The following is a 12149-nucleotide window of genomic DNA, read 5'->3' as shown; positions in this document are numbered from 1 at the left end:
GCACCTCGATGGTGGTCATGGCGCCATGCGTGTTTGCATACATCCCAACACGTCAGGATGGTTCAATGGTTTGTGTATCTGTGACGCTTCAGGACACGCGTTTAAAAGTCACCACCTGCAGGCAGGCCAGTGGAATTGGAGTATGGAAAGGGGCTGGGTGGGTAGTTGGGGATGAGCTTGGGCGGAGAGGCAGGACCTCCTGGTTTCCGGATGATGAGTGTGGATCTTGGTCCAAGACTGGGTCGCTGGGACACAGTGCCAACTGTGACTGAGGTCTTGAAGAGACTTTGGCCGCGGTGGGAGGGATCACTGAGATCCTGGGATGAAAGTTTGCTGCAAGCAGGAAGAAAAACTTTCTGGAAAGATGATTAGGAATTTCATGGCCTCTCAGTAAACTGGTAATTGTCCCCCCTTTCCAAAGCAATCACTGAGGAAATTAAGCCCCCCCCCAAAAAAAGAAAGACAGTGGGGAGAGAGATGGAATACAGATAAGGTTTTGGCAGGGAGGGCACTTGGCAGATCTGGTGTGGAGAAGCCTGGAGGGCCGGCAGGGGATTTGCCTGGGAAGAGGCCATAGATCACAGTAGCAGAATATTTATGCTGTGTTTCCACCTCTCTCCAGCTCTGTGCTAAATTCTTCACATTTAACTCCACCTCATGCTCCGAGAGGGACTCTTATTGCCTCCGCACAGGTGATGCATAAAAATCCAGCTCTGTAACGCTGCTGATCAGCTGTGCAGGTAACAAGCCAGCTAGCTACCTGACATCATTCAGCAAATATTTGACACGGATAGAATTGCTTGGTTATGGTCAGGCCGTGGCCAGCCTAAGTATTCAGAGCCAGTGAAGGTAAGTTTGGGGAGAAAGGGGTGGTTGGGGGAGGTGCCCGTGGAGAAAGAGAAGTCTGTAAGGTGTCTTCCCAGCAGGGACTGTCTGGGAACACATGCCCACCGAGGAGAAATCCCTACACTTTACCCTCAGAGTTCACTGACCAGTCCTTTTGTGTCTTTTAAAAACTTTGGAGGGACTGCCTCACCCTTGGGAATGACCAGAGGGACCCTCAGGTCCCTCTGTTGAAAATCACTCCCCATGTGATATGTGGAATTCTACCCCCAGCCTCCAGACAGGTGTTCTCTCTCAGCAGCAAGCACTCTTGGGAGAAGAAGTGTGTTAAGACTCTAACACCTTTGTCTGATATGTCATTTGCAAATATCTTTTCCCATTTCCTTGGTTGCCTTTTAGTTTTGTTGATTGTTTCCTTTGCAGTGCAGAAGCTTTTTATCTTCATGATGTCCCAACTCACCAAACTTCACACCCGGAAAACAAATAATCCAGTGAAGAAATGGGCAGAAAGCATGAATAGACACTTCTCTAGAGAAGACATCCAGATGGCCAACAGGCACATGAAAAGATGCTCAATGTCATTCCTCATCAGGGAAATACAAATAAAAACCACACTGAGATACCACCTCACGCTGGTCAGAGTGGCTAAAATGAACAAATCAGGAGACTGTAGATGCTGGCGAGGTTGTGGAGAAACGGGAACCCTCTTGCACTGTTGGTGGGAATGCAAATTGGTGCAGCCACTCTGGAAAACAGTGTGGAGGTTCCTCAAAATATTAAAAATAGATCTACCCTATGACCCAGCAATAGCACTGTTAGGAATTTACCCAAAGGATACAGGAGTGCTGATGCATAGGGGCACTTGTACCCCAATGTTTATAGCAGCACTTTCAACAATAGTCAACTTATGGAAAGAGGCTAAATGTCCATCACCTGATGAATGGGTAAAGAAATTGTGGTTTATATACACAATGGAATACTACATGGCAATGAGAAAGAATGAAACATGACCTTTTGTAGCAATGTGGATGGAACTGGAGAGTGTTATGCTAAGTGAAATAAGTCCTACAGAGAAAGACAGATACCATATGTTTTCACTCTTATGTGGATCCTGAGAAACTTAACAGAAGACCATGGGGGAAGAGAAGGGGGAAAAAAGTTACAGAGAGGAAGGGAGGCAAACCATAAGAGACTCTTAAATACTGAGAACAAACTGAGTGTTGGTGGGGGGTGGGAGGGAGGGGAGGGTGGGTGATGGGCATTGAGAAGGGCACCTGTTGGGATGAGTACTGGGTGTTGTATGGAAACCAATCTGACAATAAATTTCATACTAAAAAAATAAAGTAAAATTACTTTTGTTTTAGATATTAAAAAAACACTCTAACGCTTCAGTGTAAACAATTTTTTCCAGTTGTAAGGGTGGCAGCCAGAGGAACATGGCCCTGGAAAGTGGTAACCAAAGATCATTCTCATCTAATGGATTGCTCTTCCAGGGTGAGTCCCATGGACAGTCATAAGAAGCTAGACCCCAAGGTGATTTTCTGATGTCTGACTGCCAGCCTCAGCTCATACTTCCTGGGTCCCCATGGTATCTGGTCAGTACAGAGACACAGGATCGGGGTAGTCCCATGCTACAGATTGTACATCCAGGAGGGGCCCAGCCTAGATTCAGACTTGGGTGTATCTGGATTCTAAGCTCATGATCTCCTCAACCCCACATGCCATTTTCCTGGGGATCTTTCTTTGCATCCAGCAGCACTGGGGGCAGGTGCTTTGACTGCTGGCCTTTGGGGCTATACTGTCCCCTCCAGGACATGCCCTGCCACTCACTGCCCCCAGGTGGTCATTGGCCCTTGTCTTCTCCCCAACCAACACCCCGGAATAAGGACCCTATTTATTTAGCAAGCAAGTATACCATAAACACTAATTCCTGCTATGTTTTGAAGCAGCACTGGGAGCACCAGGTGAAGGACACGTGGACCACACCGCGGCAGACATTACGGTGCAGTCGAACTCCACATCAGACTCACAAGCCTCACAGAAGATGGGGCCTCAAGGGCAGGGAGGGATAAATGTAGAACAACCACAAAGCTCCCAGGGGGTATATTAGTGCCACCCCAACGTGCACTGCTTTGGCACATGGACTATTTTGAGCTAAGGGCCATTGAGATCCAGCAGAAAAGAGAAAAGATCTAAGAGTAGGGAGCATTTTTTGTTTTGTAAGGGAAATTTCATTCATGAAGGAAATTCACATTTGTGGTGATGTCTCCTTCTCCTTTACCTGGGAGAGGAGGACCCTTCCCAACTCTTATCCCTAGAGAAGGCAGGCTTTGCATCTGCTTAACAAACCCTGCTGCACAACCCATCTGTGACATACCTGTCCTAGTGACCTTCCCATGGCTTGACTCCCAGCCTAGAAGCCCCAAACCCCTTTTCCTTTGAAGGCTGGAGTTCTAGCCACCACTCTGAGTTACTCTTTGCCAGGTGCTCCCGCTGGTGCACACAGGGTTCACGTGTTCATGCACTTGTTTTCCTCCTGTGGATTTCTCTTCACCCCCATCTCATTTGCAGGGCCCAGCAGGACAGCATGAGATGGGCAGAGGGAAAGATCCCTGCCCTTCACCCACTGGTGTGCAATCCCAGGTCCCTCCTTCTCGTCCCCATCAAGGCTTCCTCACTGTAGGGTGGAGCGATCTGTCTGTCTGATTTCTCCAAGATGAAGTGGCCACACTACCTACCCATGTCACTAATGTGTGCTGATTTCCAAGCAAGATGCCTTGCAGACAATCTCCTTGACTTCTCCTGGTAGTCCCATGAGGTGGAAATTATTTACCCCATGTGAGAGAAGGAGAGACAGAGAATCCAAATGATTAAGTGACCTGCCCAAGGTCCCTGAGAATGGCACCAAGCCAGTAACATCCTCTTCGTCCACCTCCAAAGCAACTTGTCCACGTTCACAGCTTGAATATGGCCAAGCAGAGACGCCTCATGGATATTTGAACCCTTGGTGTTCTGCAGTCCCTCCACTCTCACCATGAACAACCACCCCTGAGATACTCACAGGGCCAGCCCTGTGGGCCGTGAAACCCCTGTGCAAGATGTGCCCAGGCACTGTCTGCCCCAAGTGCACAGTTCTATCTTCACCCTGAAGTCCCCTTCCCACACCGTGGCGGCCCCAGTGCCCCTGCGTGCAATGTTCTTTCTCCTCTGGCAGAGGAATTGGAGGTTTAAATGAGCTTTAATTTGTGACTGGACACGTTTCAATGACATATTTCCAAATCAGATGTTTCATCTACTCCGTTTATCCTAAATTCCATGACTCTGTTTCAGAGCCTAACAGTCCTCCGCTTGGGAAATTGACACATCCAAATGGACTATTTGGATAGAAGCTTCCTTCTGACCAAGTGCAGCCAAAGCACCCGGCAAATGGAAAATGCAAACATATGGCAGAAGGGGAACAGCAGATTTACAGCCACATTATGAGCTCTGTGACAAATGGGGCTCTTGCAGGGGCACAAAACTCTTATTGTCTTCGTTCATGGTGGATGGCCTTTGGGGCAGAATAATAATAACTGTTCCTGAGAATTTTGGTTCAAGTGAACTCCTAAATAAAACAGCAGTGCTCAAAAATGTTAAATTGTGGCATTTCTTCTCAGATAGTCTTGTTTTTATTTTTTTCTTAAGTGCTGCATTAGTATGCATGGCAAAAATTAAAAGCCTGACGTAGTGTTGGTTGAGGGAAAACCCAATTCCATTAAAAATGGCATCAGAGAAAGGACAGGTGGGAGAGAAATCAGTAGGAAATGCCACATGCTGTGGATATCACACCCACACACACCAGGGGCTTGCCCTCTGGTTGCTGGCATCCTTGGATACCTGAGAAATTGAGGAAAGAACACGAATGTGATAGAGGAATAATTTCAGAATCTAAAGCTAACGTTCCACAGGAAGGTGCCTCCTTCAGAGCCTCCTGCTTGAGGTTAGAGGTCAGTTCGGAATACGGGGGTTTCTTTGCAGTCAGAGCACATGTCACCAAGATTGGGGTGAAAGCTGGTGGAAGGAACTCCAGGAGAACACACCAGGGGATGCCAGGGTGATGGCATTGAGTCAGGGTTCTGTAGAGAAACAAAGGCAGTAGGGTGTCCATACCATATCTGCATCTGTATCTATATCTATAAATATATCTCCATCCACCAGGTTAGGGAATTCTTGTCTTTTGAGGAATTTGGATTTTGGTGCCACATCAATTTCCCCTGATTGTTATCAGCTGTAGAACATGTACCTTTCTATCTGTCTATCTATCTATCTATCTATCTATCATCTATCTATCTATCACCTATCTATCCATCCATCTACTGTCTATCCATATTATCTATCATATCTATCTATCCATCCCTCCATCCATTATCCATCCATATTATCTATCTACCTATATATCTATCTATTTATCTATCCATCCATCCAACTATTATCCATTCATATTATCTATCTATCTATCTATCTATCTATCTATCTATCATCTTCTATCCATGTTATATATCTAGCTAACTAGCTAGCTAGCTAGCTAGCTAATCTATCCATCTATCTGTTATCCATTCATATTATCTATCTATCTATCTATCTATCTATCATCTATCTATCTATCCATCCCTCCATCCATTATCCATCCATATTATCTATCTATCTATATATCTATCTATTTATCTATCCATCCATCCAACTATTATCCATTCATATTATCTATCTGTCTTCCATCCATGTTATCTATCTATCTAATCTAGCTAATCTATCTATCCATCTATTATCCATTCATGTTATCTATCTATCTATCTATCAATCAATCATCTTCTATCCATGTTATATATCTAGCTAGCTAGCTAGCTAGCTAATCTATCCATCTATCTGTTATCCATTCATATTATCTATCTATCTATCTATCATCTATCTATCTATCCATCCCTCCTTCTATTATCCATCCTTATTATCTATCTATCTATCTATCTATCTTCTATCCATGTTATCTATCTATCTATCTTCCATGCATTCTATCTATCTATCTATCATCCATCCATCCATACATACATATATCCATCCATATAATCAGTCAATCTATCTATCTGTCTGTCAAGAGAGATTTATTTTAAGGATTGGCACATAAGACTGTGGGGGCCAGCAAGTCCAAAATCTGCAGGGCAGGGGGGCAGGTGGGGATCCAGGGAAGAGTTGATGATGCCATCTTGAGTCTGAAATCTGCAGTCTGGAGGCAGAATTCCTTCCTCCATGGGAAACCCCAGCCTTTTTCTCTTCAGGCCTTCAACTGATGTATGAGGCCCACCCATGTATGAAGGATGATCAGCTTTACTCAAAGGCTACAGATTTAAATTTTAATCACATCTAAAAAAAAAAAAGTACCTTCACAGCAACATCTGGACTGGTGTTTGACGAAAAACTGGATATCACAGCCCAGTCAGGTTGGCACATGAAATTGACCATCACAGAGTCTCAGGACTCCAGTGGAGTGTCCCTTCCTGGGCACAAGAGACACGCATGAGGCCAGTGGTCACCTCTTATGTCGCTTTGGCCCATCATGGCAAGACAGGGCACTTGCCAGCAATTCTACAATGGGCAACAAGAGAGGGGACTTGCTGTGGCTCAGCCATCGGGCACAACCTCCATTCTCATCTATCACGTTTTCACCAGCGGAATTATCAATGCTGCAGGCTGCAGGCTGCAAAGGATGAGGGGATGTTCCAAGTCAACATTGTCACGGTCAACAATGCCATCTTCACACCTGCACTGTCCCTGGCACTTCACCAGGCTGGGGACTCTCTGTGTTTTAAAGAACTTGGGTTTTGGTGGCACTTCGATCATTTTGATTGCTACCAACTGTTAATTTATAAATTCCCCAAGAACAAGCATCTCTGTTCTTGGCATCTTAATTACTGGGCTGGTCAAAGTTGTAGCTAATGAGGAATTTGAGAGAAATTTCACGGATCCATTGGCTGGCACCCAAGTAGTGTCTGTGGCTCAGAGATTTGCTTGGTTTACAAGTTGGGGTCTTAGGTTCCAGCTGCCAAAACAGCGATAGATATGGCTTAGTAAGTGAAAGAATTCTCCTGTTCCAGTTCACTGCCAATCAGTTTTCTTGGAAAGAACTCTGTTTTTAAATGCCGTGAGTGCCCCATGAAAGGCTGAATTTCTTGCCCTTGCCTGAGCCTCTGAGGAGGTGTAGTCGGTGTGTTTGGGCTTCTCTGCCCACTAGTGTTGCAGAACATGGACTTACATGTGTTTCCAGGGGCCTCTGTGTGTGGAAGCCTCCAAGAACTCCCAGTGGAGAGTTGGATCCCGGTACAAGGAGTGTTCCTCCTGGAAGCTGGAAGCTGGAAGACAGAGAGTGGGAGCAGAGGGTGGAAAATCACAGAAGCCCCCTTCCTGCAAGGCCGGCTCACAGATGGGCTGCAGGGAGGAACCGCTGTCATGGAAACATCACAGGCTTACCTTGTGAACACACGTGGACACAACTTCCCTGTCTTTTACTCATCCTCTCTTGCTGGCTGGTGCAGCTGGAGTGTGTGTGAAGATACTCAGAACGGTGTTCACAAGACAGACTGGATTCCAACCAGAAAACTGTATACTCTGGCCCCTTTCTCCCAACACTTCAGGTCACGTTGGATCAGATAGAATTCATGAAAACGTGTCTCCTCTTTTCTTGAGTTCTATAAACATTCGCTTTGATCTCCAGGAACCATTTACAATGACAATTTTGAGCTATATGATGTTTTTAAAACTCGTAAATGCTTAGGGGCGCCTGGGTGGCTCAGTTGGTTAAGCGTCCAACTCTTCATTTTGGCTCAAGTCGCCGTCGAATGGTTCGTGAGCCTGAGCCCTGCACCATCAGCCCAAAGCCTGCTTGGGATTCTTCTCTCTCTGCCCCTCCCCATCTCTCAAAATAAATAAATAATCATTTGAAAACTCATAAGTGCTTAATAGAGTACATGAGATACAAATAATTTCAGACAAAAGACCCCCTGGCCTGGCCTGCCCCCAGGCCCGTCTAGTTGTGCCCCGACAGTTGAGGCTGCAAGACCACCAGGCCAGGATGCTTCTCAAAGGTACCCAAAGGCAAGGGGATGGCAGAGATTTAAGATTCATAAATCGCAGTCTTGGAGCCTGTGTGTCCCAGACCTCCTAACTTTGCTCCGTGAAAATAGACTGTCAACATGAAGACGGTTATCACAGGCCACCACGGCGACCCGAGAGTCAATCTCTGCAAAGACACCCCACTGGGAAATAGCTCCAAGCTAATCCTTTATGCATGATAGAGCTGGCAGGGTCATCTTGGATATCATAGGCACAGGTCTGTGACAAAGAGCTTTTCCAAGATCTATGGGAAACGGTCCTTTGCAAGTTAATTTTGAACAAGGAAGAACCACAAGGTCAAAATTATGTGCCATGGGCTTATTATAGGAAAGAAAGAATATTTAATCTGAAATTATCTGTATCTTCCTTATTCTATTCTGAAGCACTTAAAATTTTTTAAAACTTTCAAAATTATGGGTTCAGAATCACGAGCAAGCATGGACCTTGAAGTCACAGTGCATAAGAACATCTTCAGCAGCGTGTAACTGCATGTGTGCATGAATGTGTGAGGGTGTGTGCGCATGTGTGTATGTGTATGTTATGTGTGTGTACACGTGTACGTGGAGATATGCCTGTACGCATGTAGGGGACTTCTCAGAAAGTACATGAGCATTGACAGTGATGTCACGTAAGCATCACAGGTGGAGAACGTGTAAGTCTCATGCTTCAGAGTGTGTCCCTCCTTGACATGGAAACAGATCTTCCCGTGGGGAGCAGAGAAGCTAGGACTGGTCTCCCTGGGCTCATCTGCAATCAGGACAATGGGATGTGAGGCAGCTCCTCACTTTGTTTACTTTTTACATTTTTTAAATGTTTATTTATTTTTGAGAGAGAGACGGAGACAGAGTGTGAGCAGGAGAGGGGCAGAGAGAGAGGGAGACACAATCCAAAGCAGGCTCCAGGCTCGGAGCTGTCAGCACAGAGCCCAACAAGAGGCTTGAACCCACGAGCTGTGAGATCACGACCTGAGCCGAAGTCAGATGCTTCACCGACTGAGCCACCCAGGTGCCCCGTCTCACTCTGAAACAAGGAAGGATGTTCTGGAGCTCACGACACATGTAGGTGGCTCTCAGACTCTTACCTAGATCTTGTGCTCAGCTAGTGACAAAAACCTGCAATTTGAAATTTGAGATTTCAACGTGAAACTCCTTGGGAGTATATTCTCATAGTGGATTTTATCAAACACTCAAGTGCTCCAGGAGCTTCTGAGCCTGCACTTAGGACACGTCCTTGCCTATGAAAGGGGTCTGAAAATATTGGTGCCGTTTAATTGGGTTGCATGAAAGGCATTCAAAGAAAGGACTGAATCATAGGCAGGGGGCAGACGTGTGAACACCAGCCGCGGAGCCAGCTGAGGATGCTTTCATCCCGCCTGCACTGTTGACCCATCATGAGGTGAGAGATAACCTGTGTTTTCCCTTTTATAAGACAAGAAGAATGTGTTGATTTCAATGAGGAATTAATATGGTCTAATGCTGAGGAGAGGACCAGCCAAGGTAAGATCGGAATGTTATTACATACACTGGCTCAGCATCAGACCACGCTCAAGTCCTCAGGACAAGGCCTGAACTTCTCTATTTCAATTGAACAGATGGCTGCTTCCTTGTGTGGCGGATACGATCAGCACCGTCACCGCTGGGAGCTGTAGTTTGGGCTCGCTTGTCAAGGACACAAACACGAAACAGAATCATGACCATTGTATTTTTGTTTTTTTTCCTATGGCTTTTCATTATTCCCAAAGTGACTACAGGGATTAAGTTCTAAAAGCTTTTTAAAAGGACAGAAGAAGGCCAAGACCAACAGGAAATGGTTTTGGCCTCAAAGCCATTTTCAGAGTGGAGTTATTATCGATCAGAAAGAAACGTATAATAGAAACCGTTTTTCGCTATTACTATAATGTTAGCTACTGGGAATGCAATTGTACTTATATATGGAGATGTGTTTTTTATTTTAGAAAATGCTCATAATTCTCTTGCATGCAATCTGGTTGGAATTGGATTGTATGCTTCTATTTGACCACAAGCAAGGCGAGGCCCAAGGATGGTCTGGGGAGACACAACTCGACAAGGACCCACAGCTCCTGCTCAACCGTATTCACAGCAGTTGTCTGATTTTACCAAAAACACTTTCTTGACTGCTGCCCTTGGAGCTGTAATTAAAAGGGAAATACAGTAAACACATTCTAATATGCACAATGCCACATCTGCTCTGTAGTTTAACCAGTGCATTTCCAGAAACATCGGTGTAATTAAAGGCATAAATCCATCCAGTCACCTGCGTAAACACTGAGATTTGCAAGACTGAGGATTTTCCTCCTACAAGTGCCATATTCTGGACGGGAGAGAAATGATGAATCGGGACATTTGCAGCACAGCAGCAACAAAGAAGAGATAAAACAAGGGAAAAAAAGCATGGATTTGGGTGGTTGTTAGACAACCAGTAAACAAGAGGCTTTTTTCCCCCACAATGCATTCATTCTCCCTCCCATCTTTCTGAAGTTCATCAAAGTGTGGGTTCCTGAGACATGGGTGTGGTCTGGGATGGCAGGGTCCCTTCTTTGTAAGGCAGTGGGGGGGAGCTTCTGGATCTTTTCCCATTACTGTGCTCTGCTCTCTGACCACTAAGCACCCCGGGGAGATGTTTAATTTTTTTTCATGTTTTATTTTATTTATTTTTGAGAGAGAGAGAGAGAGAGAGAGCGCAGAGGGGCAGAGAGAGAGAGGGAGACACAGAAACCAAAGCAGGCTCTAAGCTCTAAGCTGTCAGCACAGAGCCCAACGCAGGGCTCGAACTCACGAACCAAGAGATCATGATTTGAGCTGAAGTCAGATGCTTAACGGACTGAGCCCCCCAGGCGCCGCACCCTGGGGAGATGTTTGAAGCATCTGTTGGGAGAGGCAAGCGTCCTGCCCCACCTGTGAGTTCAGAGAGCTGAGGCATAGAATGCTGGACAGTGTGGAGTGGCCTCAAAGTGGCAGTTCCAGAAGGAAGAAGCTGTGGACTGTTCTTGGAGGCAGCTGCCAAGCTCAGCCAGCTCAGGGCATGCTGCCCAGCTTCCTAGGAGACCGCTGCCCGCGAAGAGAGACCCTCCCTCTCACCCCCCCCTTCCTTGTTGCACTACCCCCTTCTTCCTTATCCCTGTCTCTTTCTTGGAAGTAATATTTCCGCTGGGGAGTCACTCTTCTAACCTCTAAACATGCCTCTAAAAACAGGCTCACGCATTATCTCAGAGGCCTGATGGACAAGGGGTGACGGCAAACGGGGACTTTTTCTTTTCTTTGAGATGAAAATGAATGGGCTGGACAGCAAGGGGGCAGGGGTGGGGGCAGGAAATCTGAGCAGAGCGTCACAACAAGTGGGGGCATCCTCGGGGCACAGTCATGGGAGGAACCATGCCAGCTTTCCCTCCCTGCTGATACAGGCTCCCTGTTGCACGGCCGGTTGGGCAAACTTGCATCTCCTGTGTGCAGGCACGAGGAAGACAGACAGTCTCAGGAAAGCCTTCATGACACGTCTCCACCACACCTCTACCTCCACCCTTCCTTTTCCCCCTGCAAGAGCGTTTCTCTCTGACCTGCTGCACAGCAACCGCGGCACGAGGGGTTGCAGCCCAGAGAAGGATGTGAGTGGTTGCTAAACCCTCAGCAGAAAGCCCCCAACTCCATCCTGCTCCTGGAATCATCCCTTGGCAGGCTCCCCCGTGACCACTCACACCAGGGACCCTCTTCCTCATTGTCTCCTGAGTCTATGTGAGAAGTTGATTTGGAACCTCTCTCATAAATCAGGTGAAGTAGAACCTTCTCCTCCTGGCTTCCCATTTCCATGGGAAAGGATATTAATGACTATAATGCTAATGGCCTCCCTCTACCTCCTCAGCAAGAGTTATTGATGAATCTGGGAAAAGGAGGCAGCTTGGGTGGCTTAGTTTTGTCTTCATCTTGCTCCTTTAGTGTCTCTGCTCCTCATGCCTGTGATGCCCCAGACATGGGGGGTAACTTTCACTTGGGGGTTGTGAATTAGGAAGCTCACTGTTGCCTCACCCCTAAAGTGTACGCCCCAACACCTGCTTTATCAGTTATAAGAGGTTTGGTTTGCTCCTCAACAACTGCAGAACTCCAGTGAGCTCTGGGCCCAGCTGTGACAGCCCTGAGCATCCTTGCCTGTGT

Source organism: Neofelis nebulosa, chromosome 2 (assembly GCF_028018385.1).
Source record: "Neofelis nebulosa isolate mNeoNeb1 chromosome 2, mNeoNeb1.pri, whole genome shotgun sequence".
Classification (NCBI taxonomy): domain Eukaryota; kingdom Metazoa; phylum Chordata; class Mammalia; order Carnivora; family Felidae; genus Neofelis; species Neofelis nebulosa.
The sequence above is the reverse complement of the archived record's forward strand: the minus strand, read 5'-3'. Positions refer to the sequence as shown.